The sequence below is a fragment of the Carlito syrichta genome, unplaced genomic scaffold (genome assembly GCF_000164805.1).
Source record: "Carlito syrichta isolate Samal-C Ts95f unplaced genomic scaffold, Tarsius_syrichta-2.0.1 Scaffold302584, whole genome shotgun sequence".
Classification (NCBI taxonomy): Eukaryota; Metazoa; Chordata; class Mammalia; order Primates; family Tarsiidae; genus Carlito; species Carlito syrichta.
The window spans coordinates 382575-407708 of record NW_007246680.1 but is presented as its reverse complement, the minus strand read 5'-3'; the positions used below and the strand labels follow the sequence as shown (position 1 = coordinate 407708).

General features: G+C 37.5%; 1 protein-coding gene across 1 annotated transcript in view; it reads left to right on the top strand.

The window, feature by feature from the left end:
- The window catches only part of RHBDD1 (rhomboid domain containing 1), a 132940-nt gene that overhangs the window by 3011 nt on the left and 104795 nt on the right, over nt 1-25134 (top strand). The window lies entirely within an intron of this gene.

The window sequence follows — 25134 nt, the reverse complement described above, 5'->3', positions numbered from 1 at the left end:
CAGCAGTTTCCCATGACTGCCAATCCCTTATAGTATTATGGTAATTGTTCAGAGTCTGCTTATGAGTGAGAGCATGTGGTATTCAGTTCTTTGTTTCTGTGATAGATCACTGAGTATTATGGACTCTAAATCCATCCAAGTTGCTGTGAAGTTCATAATGTCCTTCTTTATGACTGTGTAATATTCAGTCATGTATATATACACTTTTTTATTCCAGTCTACTTTCGATGGGCAGCATGGTTGGTTCCATGTTTTTGCTATTGTGAATAATACTGCAATAAACATGCGTGTACGGGTATCTTTTTCATAGAGTGATTTGAGTTCCTCCAGGTATATTCCCAGAAGGAGGATTGCTGGGTTGTACGGAAGGTTAATTTTTAGATCTCTTAGAAATTGCCACACTGTTTACCACAGAGGTTGTACTAGTTTACACTCCCACCAGCAATAGAGAAGTGTTCCCTTTTCCCTGCATCCTCCCCAGCATCTGTTGTTTTTTGAGTTATTGATGATGGCCATCCTGACCGAAGTTAGGTGGTATCTCAGTGTAATTTTTAATTTGATTTTTCTTTGATGATTAGTGAGGCTGAGCATTTTTTCATGTATTTGTTGGCTCCTTATATGTCTTCTTTTGAGAAGTATCTATTCATATCTTTTGCCCACTTTTTAATAGGGCTGTTTGTTTTTTTCCTTTTGGCACATTTAAGTTCCTTGTAGATCCTGGATGTTAGGCCTTTTTCAGATTTACATTTGGCAAATATTTTTTCCCATTATTTGGGCTGTCTCCTGCTCTTTTGATGATTTATTTTGCTTTGCAGAAGCTTTTCAGTTTGATGAGGCCCCACTTGTCTATCTTATCTCTTATGGCATGGGGATTTGGGGCTTTAATAAGGAGTTGTTTGCCAGTTCCAATTTCCATAAGGATGTCTCCTGCATTTTCTAAGGTCCTTATAATTTGATGTTTTATGTTTAGGTCTTTGATCCATTTCGAGTTGATTTTTGTGAATGGTGATAGGAAAAGGTTTTATTTTAATCTTCTGCATGTGGTCAGCCAATTTTCCCAGCACCATTTACCGAATAAGTTCTCCTCTCCCCAGTGGTTCTTAGTGGAGGTTTTGTCACAGATGAGTTGAAAAATTGAGGTTTTGCTTGAAGAATCTCTCTCTTGTTCCATTGGTCTATATGCCTGTTCTTGTACCAATACCAGGCTGTTTTGATTATTGTAGCTCTATAATAAAGTTTAAAGTCTGGAAGTGTAATACCTCCCACTTTGTTTCTTTTACTGAGTATTGTTTTGGCTATTTGTGGTGGTTTATTTCCATATGAATGTGTGTATTGTCATTTCCAGGTCTGAGAAGAATGATGTTGGTAATTTAATGGGTATTGCATTAAATCTGTAGATTGCCTTGGGTGGGGTGGACATCTTAACAATATTAATTCTTCCAATCCTTGAGCATGGAATATTTTTCCTTTTTTTTGTGTCATCTTTGATTTCTTTGAACAGTGTTTTGTAGTTTTCACTGTAAACGTCTTTCACATCTCTGGTTAGGAAGATGCTGCGGTATTTCTTTCTTTCTTTCTTTCTTTTTTTTTCGCTATTGTGAATGGGTTCATGCTTTTTATTTTGTTCTCTGCCTGTTTTTTATTGGTGTGTAAGAATGCGACTGTCTTTTGCATGTTAATTTTGTATCCTGTGACTTTGCCAATGTTCTTTATCAGTGCAAGAAGGTCTTTGAAGATTCTCTTGGATTTCCAAGGTATAGAATTATATCATCAGCAAGGAGTGATAACTTGACTTCCTCTTTTCCTATTTGGATGCCCTGATTTCCCTCTCTTATCTGATTGCTTTAGATAGGACTTCTGACACTATGTTGAACAGGAGGGTTAAATGTAGGCAGCATTATCTTGTTCTGGCTTTCAGGGGAAATGCTTTCAATTTCTGTTCATTTAGCAATATGTTGGCTGTGAGTTTATCATAGACGGCTCTTACTATTTTGAGGTATATTCACTCTATACTTAGGTGTTCAAGGGTTTTTATCAAGAAGCAATGCTGGATTTTATTGAATTTTTTTTGTGTCCAGTGATATAACTATTTGATTCCTATTTTTACATCTGTTAATTTATTTAATTACATTTATGGTCTTGTGAATGTTGAAGCAGACCTGTATCCATGGAGTGAAGCCTACTTGTTTATAGTGAATGATTTTTGAGATGTATTGTTAGATCTGATTTGCTAGAATCTTGTTTTTTTGCGTCTATGTTCATCAGGGATATTGACCTGTTTTCTCTTTCTTTGTTGGATCTTTACCTGGTTTGGGTATCAGTATGATTTTAGCTTTATAAAATGATTAGGGGAGTATGCCGTCTTTTTTGGTTGCTTAGAATACTTTCAGTAGGATTGGTATCAGTTCCTCCTTGTATGTTTTGTAGAGCTCTTCTGGAAAGCTATTTGATCCAGGAGGTTTTTTTGCAGGTAGTTTTCTCATGACAGAGTCAATTTCCTGAGTTGTTATTGGTCTATTTAATGTCTCAATTTCTTCTCATTTCAACCTTGGGAGGTTATGGGATGTCAGAAAGCCCTCTACTTCATTAGGTTTTTGAGTTTGTTTTCATTCTTCAATAAACACACAACCAACATATTGCTAAATGGACAGAAATTGAAAGCATTTCCCCTGAAAACCAGAACAAGATAAGAGTACCCACTTTTACCTCTCCTGTTCAACATAGTGTTGGAAGTTTTACCTAGAGCAATCAGACAGGAGAAGGAAATCAGGGGCATCTAAATAGGAAAAGAGGAAGTGAAGTATTGCTCTCTGCTGACAATCTGATTCTATACCTTGAAAACCCAAGAGAATCTGTCAAAAACCTTCTTGAGCTGATAACGAACTTTGGCAGTCTCAGGGTACAAAATCAACATGCAAAAGACATTCAGGGTCAGGCACGGTGGCTCAGCCTGTAATCTTTGGGAGGCTGAGGTAAGTGGATTGCCTGAGCCCACGGGTTTGAGACAAGTCTGGGCAACTTGGCGAGACCTCGTCTCTACAATAAATAAAAAATTAGCCAGGCATGGTAGTCTGTGCCTGTAGTTCCAGCTACTTGAAAGGCTGAGACAGAAGGGTCACCGGAGCCCAGCAGGTCGACGCTGGGATGTCCGTGAGTATGCATAGCACTCCAACCTGGGCAGCAGAGTGAGACTCTAGCTCAAAAAAAAAGGACATTCAGGTGTGCATAGTTATTTTGTCTGCTATAAAGCAAGTTCTGCTTTCTTTTGTGTTCTGTTTGCCTGAAAATTTTTTTCCATCCTCTAACTTTGAGTCTAGGAGTGTCCATTTTGCTGAGATGAGTCTCCTGATGACAGCATATTGTTGCATCATTTTAAAAAAAATCCAGTTCATTCTATGTCTTTTCTATAGTGCATTTAGTCCATTTATGTTCAGGCTAATTGAGATGTGAGAGTTTATCCCAATCGTTTGAGGCTGATTTTCTTTTGAGTTTTGAGTTGATATACATGTGTGTTTTCAACTTTTTTCCTGCATTCTTGGGAAGAGCATGGTCATTCTTTTTTCTTCTGTGCTTAATACTTTCTTAAGTGTCTTTTGTAGAAATAGTCTAGATGCAGCATGAACTCTTAGGGATTGAATGTCTGGGAACGTTTTTAATTCTCCATTGCTGATGAAGCTTACCTTAATTGGGTAGGAAATTCTTGATTGGATTTGTTTGTCTTGGAGAACTTTGAAGATTGAACTCCAGTCTCTTCTAGCCTGTAGTGTTTCTGTAGATAAGTCTGCTGCTATTATAATTGGTCTTTCCCAGTAGGTAGTCTGGCCACCTTTCTGTCTCTCTGCCTTTAGGATTTTTTCTTCTATACTTTGTGTAAGCGAGTTACTATATGTCTAGGAGTTAGTCTTTTCATTTGTTGCCTTGCAGGGGTTCTCTGAATCTCTTATGCTTGAATAGTCATATCTCTGATCAGATAAAGGAAGTTTCCTTGGATAATTTCATGGAATGTTTGTTTTATGGTGGTCTCTGTCTCTCTGTCTGCCTCAGGAATGCCAGGTAGGTGTTGGTTAGGCTTCTTGATATAATCACACATCTCTTGGAGCCTTTGTTCCATCTTCTTAAGCTTCTTTTCTATGTTTTTTACCAGTTTGGGTTAGTTCCATATTTTGGTCCTAAGCTCTGAGATTCTTTCTTCGCATGGTTACTTCTGCTTTCTATGCTTGTGAGTTTGTATTTATTTCATTTCCTATATTCTGTATTTCAGTTTATCTCAGTTATTCTTTATCTCAGTTATCAACTGCTTCATTCTTTCCTCTTGTCTCTCCTCATTTGTATTCATTCTCTATTAATATCTTGTTATCTGGGCTTGTGGTTTGAGACCAGTCATTCCAGGGGCTCATCATCTCTTCATTGTTTATATTCCAAAGTCTGTATTCTCAGGTGCTGTCTTTCCAGGAGTCTGGATGGTACCTTTGTTCTTCTTTTGGTTCTTCTTCATCTGTGATGGTTTTCCTCCTCCTATTTGCCCCCTCTTTAATTCCACTGCTGAGTGATAGAGGGAATAACTTTCACTTCTGTTTGCTCATTTCCCTATTCTTCCTTATATAGATCCTCTAGATTTGTTCAGTTTTGAAGCTGGACTGGGGTTGGGGGCTGTCTTTTTGCAGTTTTGAGTTCTGGCTAAGATATGATGGAGAGCTATTGCTCAGAAGCTATCTGCTAAACAGAGTACCTGCTGACTGGTGTGTGGGCCCCCGGAACCCACTGCCCACCACCTTACAATCTGTCCAGGCAGTGAGACCGTATATATGCCTCCTGAAAGCAAAATGAGATAAGAAAAAGGAAAAGAATGGAGAAAAAAAGAAGGGAGATGAAAGGGAGATGAAGAGAAAGAAGGAAAAGGTAAACAGACACACAAACGAACAGATAAACAGTTAATGAAAACAAAACCAAAAACCAAACAATAACAACAACAAAAATTGAGGATACATTCTTCCTCAAATATACCCATATGAAGAAAAAAGAGGGAGAAGTAGGGGCAGGTCAAATCAGAGGACTCTTACAAAAGGGTATGTGTGGAGAGAGCAGAGAGTAAAATTTTTTAAAAAATTATCCCTCTTGTGGCCATTTCTGGAACTTCAAGTTTCCTTTTTTTTTTTTTTTTTTAAACTGGTGTGAGTCAGGCTTGGTGGCTCAGCCTGTAATCTTGTGCCTTTGGGAGGCTGAGGTGAGTGGATTGCCTGAGCCCGCGGGTTCAAGACCCGCCTGGGCAACTTGGCAAGACCTCATTTCTACAGTAAATCAAAAAATCAACTGGGCGTGGTAGCGCGTTCCTGTAGTTCCAGCTACTTGGAAGGCTGAGGCAGAAGGATCGCCGGAGCCCAGTAGGTCGAGGCTGTGGTGGCCGGGAGCTGCCACTGCACTCCAGTCTGGGCGACAGAGTGAGGCTCCAACTCAAAAATAAAAAATAATAAATAAATAAATAAATAAATAAATAAACTGGTGTGACCCCCAGCTGCTGCATTTGGCAATGATAAGGAGTGGGTTCCAGTCTCTAGCTCCTGCCCCTTGGCCTCAGCCCCCTCCTTTCTCCTCTTAGCCTGCAGACCAGTGGGACTTCTCTCCGTGTGTCTGATGCCCCACAGACTGCTGGGAGAAGAAGGGTGACTCCAGTACTCACCCCCAACTCACCACTGCTAGGTCTCTCACTTGGTCTGCACATGTCTGTGCTTGATCCATTGTGGGGGTGGGGCTTCTTTCTCTGCAGTATTGTGTACTTGGAGTATTCTCACTGGGCACATGATGGTGATCTGAAAAGGGTGCAGAGATCACTGGATGCAGGCTGCCCAGAATTCTGGTAGCTGGAGAAGGTCCTTGCTGGACTCAGGATAGCCACCTTCTTATCCGCTGAAGGGGCTCAGCTTCAGATCTCTTCCCTGCGTCTTCTCCGCTGTCCCCACTGTCAGTGCCCAACCATTGCTGCAGGTTGTAGTGTGAGCCACGTGCCAGGTTTCAAGAGGCTGCTGATCTCTGCTGTCTTTTCTTGAGAGCTGCCCCGGGAATGGTGGCTCCTTCTTTGCACTGGTGGGTGCCAAATTAAGGGAGCTTAATGGTTTTAATGTCAGATATTCCTGGGTTTGAATCCTGTAAACTATTGAGCTATGTAATTTTGGGGTGCTTGTCATATCTGAGTTGCGGTTTCTTTTACTTTTTCCCTTTTTTATTTTAGGTTCAGGGGGCACATGCATATCTGTAACATGGACACATTGTGTAGTATAGTGGTGGGGATTGGATCTCAGGTGGCCCATTCTGCAGATAGTAAACACTGTACCCAATGGATAATTTCAAACCCTAATCTCCCTCCCTACCTTCCCCCTTATTGGTGTCCCCAGTGTCTATTATTTCAATCTTGTAGTCATTTATCTCTTGCATATGAGTGAGAACATGTGGTATTTGGTTTTCTGTTTCTGAGTCAGTTCACTTAGGATGATGATCTCCAGCTCCAATCATGTTGCTGCAAGGGACATAATTTAATTCTTTCTTATTACTGCATAGTATTCCATGGTGTATTTATATATACCACATTTTCTTTATCTAGCGAATTGTTGGTGGCCACTTAGGTTGGTTCCATGATTTTGCTATTGTGGACAGTGCTGTAATGAGCAAGCAATCCCTAGTAGTGGGATTGCTGGGTCAAATGGTAATTCAGTTTTTCATTCTTTGAGAAATCACCATACTGTTTTTCATAGCAGTTGAACTAGTTTGCAATCCCACCAACAATGAATGAGCTTTCCCTTTCTCTGCAACCACACCAACATCTGTTGTTCTTTGCCTTACCCATAGTAGCCATTCTGACTGATATGAGGTGATAATCGCATTGTGGCTTTATTTAGATTTCTCTGATGATTAGGGATATTGAGAATTTTCTCATAGGTTTGTTGGCCACTTATGTGTCTTTGAGAAGTGTTTCTTCATGTCTTTTGCCCACTTTTTGATAGGGTTATTTGTTTGTGTGTGTGTGTTGAGTTGTTTGAATTCCTTGCAGATTCTGGGTATTTGCCTTTTGTCTGAGGTGTAATTTGCAAATATTTTCTCCCGTTCGGCAGGTTTTCAGTTCACTCTGTTGGTTATTTCTTTTGCTGTGCAGAAGCTTTTTAGTCTAATTAAGTCTCATTTGTCTATGTTTGTTTTTGTTGCGGTTGCTTTTGGGTCTTTGTCATAAATTCTTTCATCCATCCTGAAGACTTTAATCCATCTTGAGTCAATTGTTTTATGTGAGGGGGGAACCCCCAAAAAACTGCAATTGTCTTTTGGAGAGTGAGCCCCTTGTATTACACTCTGAATTTGTTCTCCAGAGAAAATGGTTAAGCAAAGTTTTTATCTGGAAACTTTGAGAACATTGCATCATGATTTGTACAAAAAATATCCTGAGTTGTGGCAAACAGGTGACTGAACACACTGTGCAGTGTGTTCAGCAATTTTTGACCAAAAGTGACATGATCCGCGTGCCCCACCCTCCCTCTTCACCCAATCTCACCCTGAGCAAATTTTTTTCATTTCCCTGGTTAAAAAGGGTCCTCAAAGGGAAATGTTTTGCTGATGTGGAAGTGGTGAAACAAAAAATGGCAGAAGCACTAAAAGGCATCAAAATTGATGAGTTCAAAAACTGTTTTGAGCTGGGCTCGGTGGCTCAGCCTGTACTCCCACGCCTTTGGGAGGCTGAGGTGAGTGGATTGCCTGAGCCCGCGGGTTCACCTGGGCAGCGAGACCTCATCTCTACAATAAATCAAAAAATCAGCTGGGCGTGGTAGCACATGCCTGTAATTCCGGCTACTTGGAAGGCTGAGGCGGAAGGATCACCAGAGCCCAGCAGGTCGAGGCTGCGGTGGCCGGGAGCAGCCTCTGAACTCCAGTCTGGGCGACAGAGTGAGACTCCAACTCAAAAAAAAAACAAAACTGTTTTGAACAGTGGAAAAAGCATGTTGATAGGTATATTGCATGAAACAGAGTACTTTGAAGGTGACTGAACTTTAAATGTGTAAGAATAAATGCACAACTTTTTTATAAATAAAGTCCAGGGTTTTTTTAGTTCCTCCTTGTACGGTGAGAGATAGGAGTCCAATTTCATTCTTCTGCATATTGCAGACCAATTTTCCAGTGCAGTTTATTGAATAAGGTATCTTTTCCCTATTGCTTATTTTTTGTCTGTTTTGTCAAAGATCAGGTCTAAGCAAGAAGAGCAATTGCAGAGGCATCACACTGCCTGACTTAAGATTGTACTATAAGGCTGTGGTAACTAAAACAGCATGGTACTGGTACAAGAAAAGACAGATGAATGGAACAGAATAGAGAATCCAGACGTAAAACCACATTCCTATATCCTCACTCTTCAAGTAGGAATAGAAAACCTAAAATGCAGATTTAAGGATCAATACTCATAGGGCAATCGGTTAGTTAATTCTAATAACAATAATCCAAATAGGCACATAGAAACCACATGATTATAAAAGATTTTTAAAAATCCCACAAAGTATGTTGCTCTAATGCTTTTAAGCCATTTTAGCTGTACATTGTCTTATAATAGCACTTTTTAAGTAAAAGGTTTTACTCGGAACCCAAGATGTAAAGTGTATTGACTGAACTATTTTGGGTGGAGAGGAAGCATAAGACCATTTCTTCACCATATTCCTGTGTTGCTGTGGCTGTCTCAGAGGCACCTCCACAAAATCCTAGGGCTCCAAGAGTGTCGTTTCAGTACTACTGATCTAGATGAATCTTTTTCTTTATGGATAAGGGTATGGAAATTCTGGAGATTGAGGGACTCATCAAACAACTTGCAGTAGACACCAGACTAGTGAGGCTTTAGGCCTCTTGACTCCAGCTCTGGTGGGAGCTTCTGCCCATTGATGCTGCAGTTTCCTTCTTTGGTTCCTTTCCCTGCGATTTGTTTAGAAAAAGGAGGATGAATTGTGTTACTTTTCCAACTCTTCCACCAGCTTCACTTCCCTTAATTTATATTATGCTACTGGAAATGCATGGTTTGTTTATTTTTACTTCCAGGGACCTGGATACTAGAGAAGGGAGAGATTCAGGAAGATTCAGAAAGAAAGAGTATTTTTTTTCTGTTCTTTTTAGACAGAAGTTTTAATTTTGGTTTTGATGTGTGACTGTGTTAGGTGTTGTACCTCAGTTGAGAATATTCTCATTGGGTTGTGTGTGTTTAATGTGAATTTCTTATCATGGGCAGCCATTGGCAGCTGGCCTATAAATGGCAGTGATGTGGTCCCTGAGCCACGCTCATTTACAATTGTATTACTACTTGTGACAGTTCAACGAAGAAAGCCTAGCAAAATCTTCAAAGTTTACTTTGAAAAAGGGTCCAGTAATGTCTGTCCCTTATCTGAGCAGCCCTCCCTCTACCTTGTCACTCACTGCTTCCCTGACTTGCTTGATGTGACTTGGTTCTCTATGTAGATGATAGGTTCTTGTATGTGACTGGCAATACCCGACATTCATATGAAAATCACTCCCTCTGGTACTTGAACTGTTATCCTGTGATGAATCCATTGAATAAGAGTGCATTTAATATTCTCATGCAGCTATTTCTGAAGAGCTCATCGAGCATTTTATTTTTTTAGGGTCCTCCCCCTTTGTATGGAAACGGCATGGTTGTATTTTTCTGTAATATGCTTATTCTGTGTGGAGAGAACTGTTATTCTGAGCCTGGGAATTAAATGAAATTTCCTGTCTTTGAAGTTTAAAAGAATGAGTCTTTTGCTTTTTAAAATTTGACCGCTTTGAATGATAAACTTCTAATGTCCAAGCTTCTGTTTATGCATGAGTCCACATAAAGACTGAGCTAAACACTTGTCCAGGAAACCTAAGCGGCCCATGCTTCTTTGAGATGGATCTTAGAAGAATGGCTGAAACTGGAGCTCTCTTTGCTCTGCATTGTTACTCTCCTGGTGGTTGTCAATTAGAATTTTCATTAGGAAAACACTGTAAATCTTTAGAACAAAGCCTGCTTTATTGCAGGACTATATGGGCCGCCCTTTGGGAGGAAAAAAAATCTGCCAAAGCAAACATTTGGTGGACTTCTGTATTTTATGAAAGCCATGGAATTAGTACTTTCCCCCAGTTACAGAGTTTTATGAAGGAAAGCCACTTCAAATAGGCAGCATTGTGAGGGATGTGAGGGGTGTGAACATGACCACCAGAGTGAAGTAGTCACTATTTACGTGGTGCTTTTACTTTTCACAGTCTTATTTCAGTAGTTGTTCTTCCTCATACCCATCTTTCTATTTCCTTTATGTCCTGGGACCCTGGCAGGTGATAGCATCTGAAGAGGTGCTCCTGCCCCTCAGGTGGCCCAGGAGTGAGGTGTACAGGGCACTTCAAGAGGTTCCTCCATTGACTGGGCTCTTCCTTCTTCCCACCTCCCACCCGTACCAAGATTCTGTTGATGGAAGGAAGAGGGAATCTGATGCCAAGTTTTACTTTCAAGTCCAAATTATGAACCTCTACATTTTCCTATGTGAACTTTACGCTTTCTAGGCAGAAGAGTAAAGTTCAGAGGCATCACCCAGCATAAGACAGCCATTCTGAGGCCATGCTAGAGGACAGTGGTCAAGTACGAGGGGACCAGGGCTGACATAATAGCCATGGGACCTCAGACAAATCATACAGCTTCTCTGAGCCTCATTTTCCTCATCTGTAAAATGGGAATATTACTGCCTTGTCTATTTAATAAATCAGATTTAAGGAGTCATATGAATTACCTTTTTGTAAACGATAAAAAAGTACTTAACTCTTCATTTTTATTTATGAAACAAATCACTAGAAGTGTCCATTATTCCTGAAAGGAGTCACACCTAATTTCTTTTTTTTCCCTAAAATTAATAAAATCAATCAGCTGTTACTTCATTTTGTTAGCTTAAGTTCTACTCCCCATCCTCCATTGCTTTTTTGGTTTTTTTTCATCCTGGATGACACTTAGTAGTCTAAAATGCCTGTATGTCACTCATAAGCACTAATCAAGTAGGCTATGCCTGCATTTGGACCCTGGGAGACTACAGGTGACCCTTGAACAACTTGAAGATTAACTGCTCCGTAGTCTAAAATCTGTGTATAACTTCTGATTCCCCAGAAACTGAACTACTACTAGCCTACTATTGCCTTATTGATAATATATACAGTTGATTAACACATTTTTGTATATTATGTTCTGTATTCTTACAGTAAGTTAGAGAAAAGAACATTACTGAGATAATCATAAGAAAGAAAATATAGTTTCTGTTTATTAAATGGAACGGACTCATCATAATCATAAAGGCTTTTATTCTCATTGTCTTCACATTGAGAAGGAGGAGTTGGTCTTACTGTCTCAGGGTGGCAGAGGTGTAAGAAATTCTGCGTATAGGCCGGACGCAGTGGCTCAAGCCTGTAATCCCAGCACTTTGGGAGGCCAAGGTGAGAGGATTGCCTGAGTACAGGGGTTTGAGACCAGCCTGGGCAACTTAGTGAGACCTCGTCTCTACAATAAATAAAAAAAAAAATTAGCCTAGCTACCTGGAAGGCTGAGGCAGAAGGATCGCCTGAGCCCAGCAGGTCACAGCTATGGTGGCTGTGAGCGTGCCACTGCACCTAGCCTGGGCAACAGAGTGAGACTCCAACTCAAAAAATAAATAAAAGAAAGAAAGAAAGGAAAAGAAAAAGAAAAATTGCATATAAATTGACCTATTTGTAGTTTAAACCCATTTGTTCAAGAATCAACTGTATTTGGTATAAGTGGCAACTGAGAACATTACCCCCTAGCTTTGGATACTGCTTCATTGCTAATGTTTGACCAGAGTAATTACTTTGATCCTACTAAAAATCTTTTGGTTAGATTGATTAAATGAGAGAAAAGTATATTTAATGTTTTCTACTTGTTTCAATTTATTTATTTGTTTTTGAGTCGGGTTCTCACTCTGTAACCTAGGCTGGCGTGCAATGGCACGATCTCTGCTTACCACAGCCTCAACATTCTGGGCTCAGATCAGGTGATCCTTCCACCTCTCTCCAGAGTAGCTGGGACTACAGACGCCAGGCTAAATTTTTTTTTTTTTTTTTTGTAGAGCCGAGATCTCACTTAGGCTAGTCTCAAAATCTTGGGCTCAAGCAAATCTCCTGCCTCAGCTTCCCAAAGTTCCTGAATTACAAGTATGAGCTACCATGCCTGGCCTCAATTTTTTAATTATAAAAATTTTCAAGCATAAGCAAGTGTTGATGAACCATCTGAAAGTTATAAACATTATGAATTCACCCCTGAAAACTTCAGCATGCACCTCTTAAAAATAGAGATAGTCTTTTGTATAACAACATAGCTATTATTATGCTACAGAAAATTAACAGTAATTCCTTAATGTTGTTTAGCAATCATTCCATTCAAATTTTTCTAGTGCTCAAGTGTCTTTTATAACTCTCTTTGGGGTGGGGGAGGATCAAGATCCAAATCACATATTGCCTTGATTATTATATTTCTGCATTCTCTTTTTGCAAGAATACTTCATAGAGGTGATGCTATACTCTCCATATTGCATCACATTAGGAAAGATAGTCCCTCTTTTAGGGATTATAAGTTTTTTCACTTGGTAAAGTAGTTTCCGTTGTAAGGGCACATTTATCTCATTGCAATTAGCAAGTAATATATGAGGTGACACTTGGACATCATACAGATAGCTTATTCCCAGTAACTTTCAACTTCTGGTTTCATTATAATCAGTGATGATCCTTGTTTGAATTGGTTATCTCAGGGGGAATTATGATGGATGACTTTCTGATTCTTTTATTCCTTTTAAATTTATTAGATATGTTAATTTAGAGTCGGGGTTAAGACACCATGACAAGGAATTGAGGAACATGATTTTTATGTCAAGGACAAACCTTAGTTTTAGGGACTTCAAGCTTATTTGATTTTGTGGGTCCTCTTTGAGAAAAAGTACAAAATTACAAAGAAAAGTAACAATTTTAAATTTACAATTTATAAATTTTTAGGAGCTGACAAATACTATAAACATTATAAAATCCATAAAATATGATATACTGCTAATTTCCTGGTATACCTCTATAATATTTTCCCCACAGATTTTGCTGTATGCTTTTTTATCTTTTCTTCACATGAAAATAATTTGTCAATAGCATCTCCATAGAGAGAATATCATGGTGGATCAAAATTAGTTTTTTATTATTATGAGTTTAGAAGAGTTTTTTTTACAATTATACAAATTGTTAGAATCGGCTACTTTGGGAAAGTCTCCATTAAGATGTTTTCACATGCTAGCTATAAAATTTCAGTGCTTTCCAAGTTTCTTTGTGAAATGACCAATATCAAATGTTATTTGAATTGAATTGAGTGTTGTCATTGCTCTTTAGTGGCATAGTAGAAGATTTATGTTTTCTTCACTGATATCAGTACTTTGTGCTGAATCAGCAAGTAACTTCAGTGCTTTATTAACGTTATGTTTCACTCCTCTTCATTAATACTATTACCAGAAGTCCAAAATCCTATTAATTTCTTCTGTGTACGGTTTTTTTTATGCGACTTACATATAATAATAGGAATTCTAATAAAGTTTATTTTGCATGAGTCTCCAAAAAGAAAAGGAAAATGATGTATTTATAATTGCATATACTGAATTATCACATATATATATATTCCTGATAGGGAAAAACTTTTGTTTAATTTCATTTTTGACTATATATGAATGAGAACAGAATCATGCTTTTATAGTTTTACATGCTTGGTGATTGGAAGAATCTTCCAGACACTGGGTCCTGACTCCAGCATGACGACTATACTGCCACAGTTGGCTTTCCACAGGACACTTGAGAGTTCTGCGTGACTGCTGTTTTTATGTCTCTTGTTACTGTCTGTGTTAAGGATGCACAGTGAACATAAAGAGTTCTTCTGGAAGCCATTTCTGCACTGTAAAGACTAGCAGTGACTCAACTATGCACAGAAATGACCGCAAACCACATAAACATACTCTACTGAACCCAAACTGCATGTATCCTCAATAAACTTCCCTTTAGCTGGTTTCTAGAAAATGTTTGTGGCCACTCCAGTGACATATGACATGGGAGGAAGTGTGACAGAGGGGAAGTTGGAATGGAAGGAGACGGCAGTTTTAACTGATTGTGGTTAAGATAGCTCACTTTCACAAGTTTTTCAAAAACATATGACCATATGAACACATTGCTGGGACCCCTCCCATGGCCCTGCAGGAGCCAGGCAAATGAGAGACCTGATGCCTCACAAGCTTCTCGGCAAATCTACATGAGATTCTGGGGTGTCACAGTGATGTTTATGGGGAACGGAAAGAAATGGAGCTGTGAAGAGGCCTGTAGACTAAGGGATAATGGAGGAATTAAGAGATAGCGGGTTTGGTCAAGTTTGAAAACAGAGAGAGCTGCGAGAACAGGCCTTGGTAGTGAGGGGAGAGGATGTTGGAGTTTGTTTTACTGGTGGCGTGGCCCAGAGCATGTCTCTTCAGGTCTGTGAAGAGAAAGTCACTGGAGTCAAGGAGATGTGTAGACATTTTGAGTGTAAATAGTTTGGATGGCTTATCTTCATCGACAGTGGAATTACCCAGGATCATTGTAAGAGGTAGGGTGGGGATGATGACTGTCTCCATAGATGTTGGAAAATGGTATTAGAGGCAGATAGTAGACAGCATATGTATTAGTTTCTTATTGCTGCTGTAACAAATTACCACAAACTTGGTGGCTTAAAATGGCACAGATTTCTTCTCACAGTTTTGGAAGTTGAAAGTCCAAAATCAGTTCCACTGGACTGAAATAAGGTGCTGACAGGGCGGTGCTCCCTCTGGAGGCTCTAAGGGAGAATCTGTTCCTTACATCTTGCAGCTCTTGTGGCTGCTGGCGTGCCTTAGCTTGTGGCCACATCACTTCAGTCTCTGCATCCAAAGTCACATTGTCTTCTTCTTTTTTCCATCTGTATCAAATATCCCCCTGCCTGTCTCTTATAAGGACTCTTGTGATTGCATTTAGGAGTCACCCTGGTAATCCAGGATTATCTTATTTCAATATCCTTAACTCAGTCATACTTGTTAGTCCTTAACTTAATCATACTTGCTAAGTCCTTGCCATGTAAGGTTACATTCACCAGTTCTAGGAATTAGGATGTTGCTATCATTATTCGTTCTATTACAGCATCAAAGAGAAGTAAGAAAGTGGTGAAGACTCAGTCTCAGAATGCCAGCCACATGTCTCTGGGCCTTTGCATGTACAGCCCTTCCCTCTACCTGGCGTGCCTTTTATTCTTTTCTCCTATTGGGTTCCTGGTTATTCAAAACCCAAGACAAAGAATACTTAGTCTGCACTGCTTTCCATGATTCCTGCATGCAGAATTAGCTACTTCTTTGCTTTTATTGTGTTTGTAGATTTCTCTACCATAAGCACTTTCTTCATCATAATTTATCTGTATTTTTCACTTCCTTTCTAGGCTTTGAGCTTCTTATTGATCTTTGTATCTTAATCATCGCCTGACATGTAGTAGCACTCAGTAAATATTTGTGGCTTAATGGACAATGGACATAAGTTAAAGCATCAGTGAAAGGACTTGTCATTTTCATGGTTGCTTTTTGGCCTAAAATCTCTTGCTAGATTTCCTTATGACTTCTGTGAGGTATTTTCATTTTACTTTATTTTTTCAGTTATAAGATAGACTGATAGCTCATTGTTTTAGAACTCAATGTCTCACTCAAATGTAAGGATGTAGTATTGAGAAATTTTGAATTACATCTTGACTAAAAGGAGAATGTTTATTTTCTCCTGTGTCTGTGCTTTTAGGGTCCTTGTTAAATGTTGACCTAAATCAATATACTATTCCTCTTCCCCCGGGACTTCACAGTTGAGCAAAAAAAACCACTAACTGAAACAGAGCAGAAGGCAGAAATTTTAGTTAAATAAAGGTAGAGGAACAGGAAAGAAGAGAAATTAATTTTGATTTGAAGCACTAGGAGACTTTGCAGAGGAGGAGGCATATATCTTGTGTGTTCAGAAATAGTATGGCAGATAATGAGGTAGACTACTTGCAATGGGAACAGAACTAACAGATACAAGGAATCATGGCAAGTTTATGAACTAGCAAAGAATCTGTCTGCAGATACTAGGAGATAAAGCTAGTGGTGTTCCCTCAAATGTGTTCTTTCAAACACTAGTTCCTTGATGCCTCCTGGAGCAAGGTTCCCTTGTCAGTAAACTTCAGCTTATGTGGTGTTCTATGTTTCCACAAGACCACAGTGCACATGAACATGTGGAGGGTTCTGAAAAGTATTTCAGGAGAGAAATCAGGTCAACTAATTGTTTTTCCAAATTGATTTGATGACAGCACCCTTTGTTTTAGCACTAGCATGAAGCAATCTACAGAACAAGGGATTTTCAGAATAAATTTTGTAAGCACTGTGTTAGGATGAGGCCAAATCATAAGGGCCTTTGATAGTAAGTTAATAATTTTAGTCCCTGTTTGTAGTCAGAATGGACACATGACTTTGGTTTCTGAAGAGGAAAAGCCATGAATCTAATCTGTGGTTTAGGAGAGGAGGCCAGGAATAGTGTAAAGATTTGCTGTATTGGTGGCAAGGCTCTAGTTAGTCTGTTGACATAGACTAGAGAAGAAACTTACGACTAGAATTAGTGAAGTGACTGAGAGAATAGAAAATAAGCAAATATATGGGAGAAAGAGTCTCAAAGCCCACTTGACAGTTCATAGGCCATAATAGGAATGAGTGTCAAGTATTGGGAATTTTCTACCTGCCAAGCACCATTGTAAACTCTTTACATGTATTATCTCATGTCATCCTTATACCTACTTTGTGAAGGAGGAATTATTATTTCTACCACTAAAGAGATGAGGAAACAGAAACATAGACAGTTTTAAATAGCTTACAATAGTGATTCAAGTATCAGCTAGCACATGAGATAACCAGTATTTAAGCTTCAGCAATCAGGTCTCCAAATTCATACTCTATACCAATGGTTCTCAAAGTTTTAGTCATAAGACAAATTTAGTCTTGAAAATTATGGAGGACCCCCAAAAGTTTTGATTTATATAGATTATATCTATCAATATTTACCTTGACAATTAAAACTGAGGATAGAAAAATTAATATAATTCCTTGCAATTTATTTTAAATAACAATGGTAAGCTCTATATGTGTTTACATAAGTAATAGTTTTTATGAAAAATAAGTGTAGTTTCCAAAAATACAAAACAAAACCATGTGATGAATAGTAATAACATGTTTGTAGCACTTTTGATAACAGATTTCTGTATTTGCTTCTGCATTAATTTCTAGAGATATATCAATTTGGTTGAAAGTCAATTTGGTCTACATAGGTCTGAACTTGGAAAGAACATAAGGGAGTGTTTTAGTAACCTTTCAGATAATTGTGGATATTCTTCTTTGTATTACACCAGAACTTGGCAAGTAGTAGTTTCTTGAAGGTTAGTTTCAATGTGGAATCTGAAACCATATCAGTGAATCCTTCTATGTTCTATAACATTAAAATCCATTGATTTGTCTTGAACTCTGAGTGGATCTTTTCCCTATATATGATTTTCTAATATTATGCATTGGTTATTTGGAAATATTGGTTACTGATTTTGTACACTTTGTAAATATTAACAAACAATTATATAATATCAAAATATCATATTTGTTAATACCACCACTGATCTTATCAGAAGACTCTTTAAGTATTGTAAAGCTGTCAAGCTCACAGTGCCAGACATAAGTTTTCTAAAATTCTCATTTTCACTTGAATACCCAGATTTTATTGTTGGCAATAATCAATCATTAGTTTTTTGCTGTGAAACCTTGCTTTATTTTTTAGAAAATGTGTACAGGTCAGACAACCCCACAAGTGCTTTTCCTAGACACAAGCATCTTTCTTTGCTATATAGCTGAGGCAGTTTATGTATATGTCATATTTTATCATAGCATATATTAAAAAGATGTATACCCATACTGATGTTTAATAAAGTCAGGAGTTTTACTGCTTCATCAAGGATATACTTAAATAAAACTTGCATATTTTTAACCATTAATGTGTGACTGTGAAGAATACAGTGGCTATTGGTGCATTTGGGGGCTACTACCTCAATTCATTTGATTCATGCTAAGGCATCAGCTGTTGTACTCACCATTGCCTTTGTGCCATTAGAGCAAATGTCAAAACGGTAGCAAAGGCAGATGATGTCTTAATGTTGTTTTGAAAATAGTTTGACTTTATTGACTTTATAGTTTGACCTCTGGAAAGATCTTAGAGATATCCAGTGGCCCATGGATCACACTTTGAGAATCACTGCTCTAAATTCTGATGCTCCCTTCCTAGTCACTGGAAGATTTTTTGGCTTCCATGAAAAGAAAGATTCTAATGTGGAACCTGGACACATGGCGCCTTTTCCAAAGAGGCCTTATGTAGTCAGGGATAAGAGGGAGAGGGAAGCAGTAGAGTGTGTAAAATTATATATAACGACTGAAATTGCTAATTAGGTGCCATCAGTTTGAACTGTCTTAACTCTTTGTACAAAGGAGTATGACTCCTTGTCTCTTTTATAATTGTATTGACTATAAAATCTGTCTGTGTCCCATATGGGACAGAATTCCTTAGCCAGCATGAAATAATCATGCTACTTTGAGTTCTCTCCTTGCATGTGCTTATATTTTGTGATAAGATGCTTCTGGCATATTTGTCAAAAATACAACATAAAGTTCCTTCTTCCCCTGTGGTACTGAGATAGGGAACATAAGAGGACAGTGAGTTCAGTTTGGACTCATTATGTTGGAGGAGCCTATTGACATTCATATGGATCTAGCTACATAGTAGACTGTTGGGTCTTTGCCTCTGGAATTAGGAGTGAAGTTGGGAAATAGCAATTTTAAAGGTGACTGTACCAAAATCCCCTGTCCCATATGCTCTTTTGTAACTTTGCCACTCAGCCATTAAGAGGCAAAGTTCAGTTCACCTGCCCTCAAACCAGATGAGATTGTGACTCTTAACCAATAGAATCCAGTGTGAGAATCATATTCCTTCTGAGACAAGAATATCTTACACAACTTGTGACCCGAAACACTTATCCCTGGAGCCCACATAAGAATGCAACTTCCCTGATAACATCATGTTGTGAGGAGGAGGTCCAGGTGTCAGTGGCATCCAAGCCAGATATGTGAGTGTATAACCTATGGATATAGTCACCGAGCTCTTCCAATCTCAAGTTTTCCCCACTGAGGCTACGGACATCCATCATGGCGTACAGACTGACTGTTCCTTGCTACTTTTTCTGAATTCCTGACCAACAAAATATGTGAATCTAAGAAAATGATTTTGTGTTTTATACATTTGGGAAGATTTGATCTGATTATAAGTTGAATAAAAAGAGGAAAAGTAGAATAAGAGTGAAAAGGACAATGTTTGGGGAGCCGAGAAGAGAGTAGAGTGAAAAGAAAAAAAAAAGCAGAGGACAGTCTTAAGGACAAATCCTCACTGAGATGCTATATGATTATGAGTCATGATATCACCCACCAGGTGACAGGGCTTTAAAGCAATGGCTTTCAACTGTGAGTTCTAGTTCATTAGAGGGACTTGAAATCAATTTAGTGAGTCACGATTGGCAATCAAAAAAAAAAAAGAGAGAGATTAGTGTTGCATATAGAAAGGGTAAATATTATTTCAAAGAACATTGGTTTCAGCTATATTTGTATATGTACTGGGTCAAGTCAGTGATTTTTTATGTGGGACTCAGTACACAAATTTTGAGAGATTCTACTTTAAAGTAGCCACTAGTTGTGTAAACTAGAGTTAAATAAATATGTGTGTATCACTTATTGCCTTCAGTAGAAGAGAAAGTTAGATTGCCAGAGCTTTGGTGGCAATAAGAAGAACAAGTCGTGATCACAGAGTTCTACTAATTTATGGTCTTCATTAGAACAAGTACTGTTTGTTCATAAGGCTTTCTAATGACTGTGCCAGCTCTCAAGATAGTTTGTCTGTATACAGAAATGTGTGCTAACAGATCACTTAAACCAGAAATGCTAATAAGAGTTGTTCAGTTATAAACAAAGTTATTAATAACACCCTTTGAAAATATAACAAGAAAGGGTTATATGGAGCAAAGGAGAAAATGAGATATAAAAATTAATACACTTTCCCAAATGGAAGTATAAAATTTCTTTCTAAATTTTCTGAAATGTAAAAGTATTTCTGATAGCCTAGTAGAAAATAAAACATGGATACAGGGTCAAAAGATGCATTGGGAGTTTGTATAAAAAAAGCAACGATGAATATTTAAATCCAGTGATACCTAAATTAATCATTCTTGGGACAGAAACTCCTTTAACAAAACTGGCCTGATGGATGAGAGCTCCAGAAGGAATTTTGTTCTTCTCAAGGTTTGGTCAGTGTCTGTGGCAGCTCACTGAGAGGAGAGAGGACTGCTGCCTGGGATTTAAGTTTTTAAGGATGGCTTAGGTTATTTTTTAAGAAGTTATACCAATTTATTGTGTCATATTTTTCAGCTTTAACATAGATTTTGTGTGTGTGTGTGTGTGTGTGTGTGTGTGTGTGTGTGTGTGTGTGTGTGTGTGTTGTCTGGGATGAGCATTTTCTGAAGCATGGTATATGTTGTAGGATTACATCTTTTGTCTTTTGTCTTTGTATCTACTGGAACTGTTGTATTTTTCTAATAAGCTTGGATGACCAGTATATATAGAATGATACCCTCTTTTATTTCATGGAAATGTGTTTTTCTGGCCTGTTCAGTTTAAATCAACATTCCAGGACTGTCCCAAGCAGATTTGTGAAGTCAGGGAAATTTTTCTTCTGCATTCCTTAGATGTCCATTTATATATTTCCTCCCTTTCTTCTCCTCAGTCTCTCATAATGGAAAGTTATTTGAGTCATATGAAAGAGTGAGTTCATTTGTCCTGCCTCCCAGCAGGGCTTACAGTTTGAACAGAACTCAAGGTGAGAGCAATACTTAACCAAAAACAATGATTCCCTTGAGTTAGATTTTATGAGATGAGAATGAGAAATGTCGAGGCAGGGGACTTTCCCTCCCACTACAATTGGAACTCTTTGAGGGAAAGGGGGTGTATTAGTCATCTCTCTGGCTCTGGAGTCCAATTCTATGGAGAAAGAGAAGCCCAGTCCTGACCTGAACAGCTGGACAGAGTGATCTGCCCATTCCCTGACCACTATAGGAAGAACTTAGAGCCCAACAGGAGATGCATTAAGAACAGAAAAAATAATTTTATCTGACGACTGGGTTTTCTTTAGCTTTTCTTTTCTAAGAGATTTAATATAACAACTTCTTTTAAACATTGTTTCAATTACATAAATAATTAAACTGAAAATAAGGCAGTGACTAAATGAAAAGGTAACCTTATTTCCCAGCTCCTAATTGAAAGAGCAACATATTCACTGTAGAAAAGATGAAAATATATAAATAAATGATGAAGAAGACAAATTGCCCAGATTCCCACCCAGAGAAAACTGTTAGCATTATGCTCTCACATATCCCTACCCTCATATTCAACTGTTTTTTCTGTTTTTTCATTTGACTTGATATAAGCACACATCTTCAGAAGCCTCATTTTTAATGACTGCATAATGATTTTTGTTGTTGTTCCCTAATTTCTTTTTTCATTCACTAATTTTACATACTAATTTTACTACCTAAACTATTCAGATTATAAGGGAGAATGTTTGTCAGAACATTATCTGCAAGTCTTGGCTCCTGGGTCTAAATATATCCTTGGAGTATATTCTCAAAAAGAGGTTAAGAGTTTGAACTATTTTTGTTGCTCTTTATACATACTATCAACTTTTTTTCTGTAAGTTTATTCTAGTTTATATTCTGCCAGAAGCATATGAAAATGCTCACTTCCCTATTTCCTGATCCATCTAAATATTTTCTCTAAATTTTTTGGAAGTTTGATGCATAACAAAAAAAAATTATCTACTGATGATGCTTACAGTTCTTTTATTAGTGAAATGGGACACTTTTAATTTCCTTTTTAGGTAGTTAGATTTCCTTGTCTGTGATTTATGTTTGTCTTTTTTATATATTTTCAAGAAGCTGTGATTGTTCAGCGTTAATGAGTGGTGATAATAAATACCAAGTGCTTCTTCTTACTACATTATATATAAACAGACTTTAACTGCACATACAATTTTAGGTTCTATAAGTAATACTTAGACAATGTTTATAGAGAATTTATCTTTTGCTGTCACTAATGGATAACTTCTATACTGAAAATAAAGGAAGGATATGGGTTGTTTTGGGGGGAGATACAAAACATTAGCTTTATGTATTTAAGTAAATTGTATGTTTTTAGAATGGTTTTAGATTTACAGAAAAATGTAAAAGACGTACAGAAAGTTCCCATATATCCCATACACAGTTTTACCTGTTATTAGCATCTTAACATTAAGAATAAGATACAAACATAACAATACTTTTGTTACAATTAATGAGCCAATATTGTCATATAACTGAAGTTCATACTTTATTCAGATTTCTCTAATTTTTACCTGATGTCCTTTTTCTGCTCCATGGCACCATCTGGGATATCACTTAACATTTTAGTAGTCCTCATGTCTTCTTAGGCTCCTATCATAGTCAGCTTGGGCTACCTTAACAAATACCATAGACTATGGGGCTGAAACAGCAGAAAGCTATTTCTCACATTTCTGAAGACTAAAAGTCTGAGATCCAGCATGGTTAGTTCTTGGTGAGGTCTCTCTTTCTGGCCACCTTGTTACTTTGTCCTCACATGGCAAGGAGAGAGAGTCCAAGCTCTCTGGTGCCACTTCTTATAATTCCATCATGAGGGCGCTACCCTCCTGACCTCACCTAATTCCAACATGAGGGCCCTGCCCTCCTGACCTCACCTTAACCTAATTATCTCCCAAAGGTGCTATCTTCAAATATGACATTGGGGGAGTCAGGGCTTTAATATATTAATTTTGGGAAGACACAGTTTAGGTCATAGTAGCTCCTCTTGGCCGTGACAATTGGTTTTATTTATTTTTAGTGAAGAAGAGTTACAAAAAACCATTTCTCAATGTCTGTATGTATGAACATTAACTCTCATTTGCCCTCATGTGATTCAGAAAGGGTGTTCAAATAGCACATGACATGATTTCGAAGCAAGTTTTAATTTAGGTGCATGAATGCATATTGTCTTTCTGTAATTGGACAGACCTGCTGTGGTTTCATTGAAAAATGTGCATGTCATACACAGAGGTGGAATTAAACCACATGGATATGAGAAATTTCCATACCAACCATAGTACACCAGCCATGGAAGAATCCTGCCGTCTATAAATTAGTCAGAACCTGTTTAGGGTCTGTTTTACCCAGTTGGCCTGCTCAGAATAACAGAGAAGAGCAGTAGGTAGAAACAAGGAAGCAGCTGTTTTTCCAGTTGAACACAGAGTTGTCTGGATTAAGGTTCACTACCCAAGTTGAAACTAATTGGCTATCATGCTGTGATATAATTGTGGGCGTGTGGATGATAACACCTACCTAATCTGTACTTAACTAACCAGGCTTGTTAATGATCAATTTTGGTGACTTGGTGACAGGTGCAAGACTTGGGTGTACTGTGTTGAATGTCTCAGATAATGGTGACTAGAGGTTATTTTAAAAAGGTAAAATGTTTATAAATTGAAGAAATGTCCTATATCCTGGGTTAGTAGATGATTATCAATAAATGCATCTAATTAAATTTAAGGGCCCTGTGTAATGTATTTTACAAAAAATGATTTTTTAATATGAAAAGTTAATTATAAATGTAGCAATTATCTTACGTATTTTTTTTCTTCCTAGTATTTTTTTCATTAAAAAAAAATGAAGCTTGTAAAGCACATTCATTTCCCTTTGGAATATTTAGAATATGCACTTTGGCTTGAAAAATTTTTTTTTTTTAGGAGACTCTATTGGAGATAAATGTTATATGATTAAATATTCACTCTCAACTAATAAGATGATAAATCACATCTCTGGAGATATCTGATGTGTTTACTTAATTCTTCCCATTTTTAGTATAAGGAGGAATGGTTTAAAATAGAGAGCTCTATGTATTTGCTAATTTCCTCTTTCTCTTCTGCAGTATTAAGTGATTTTTAGTTAAAAGTCACAGGAGTTCAATAGACAAGAGGACTGTTTTCCATTTACATTCAGGTTTGGTTCAAATTATGCAAAGTGAAGACAGTTGGTGCTATGAATTGAAATCATTAGTACATCAATTATTCTGTGATAACCAGCTGAGAACAGGCTGCAGATTGCATAAATGTTTCTTCCATTTAAAGTTGGCTTCTCATGAGCTTATATGAGAGATAAAATAATTTGATTCTAATTTATCTCTCTTTAAATGGACATTGTTCCCCTCTGAATTCAAGAGGAGCACATTTTAATTTTGTAGTCATCTATAACACACAGGTCAAATAAATAACAAGTTTTATTTCTAGCAATATATGTCACTTCTGTAATTGATGTTAACATAGTTTCTTGATTCTAAGACATACATCTTTTTAGGGCATAATAGGCCACAAACATGAAAGATAACATTAAAAATCAGTAGGGAAAATAAGGAATATTTAGCAAATGGTACTTGAAGAATTTTTTTAACCATTTGGAAGAAACTATGTCACTTCTGTAATTGATGTTAACATAGTTTCTTGATTCTAAGACATACATCTTTTTAGGGCATAATAGGCCACAAACATGAAAGATAACATTAAAAATCAGTAGGGAAAATAAGGAATATTTAGCAAATGGTACTTGAAGAATTTTTTTAACCATTTGGAAGAAACTAAAGTTAGATATTTACCTCTCTATACTCTAAAATAAATTGCTGATATTTAGAATATATAACAAACAAGATCTGAAAAATGTCTAGGAATATGTAAGGAAATATTCTAAGCATAAAAACTGAACATAGTCTCAAATGAAGCCAAAGTAACAGACTTCTTGTTTCAAGTCAAAATATATTAGAAATTAAACAAAGGGCAGAAAATTTAGAAATAAATCAGAAAAAAGGATTATATCTTTATGAAGAGTAGTAC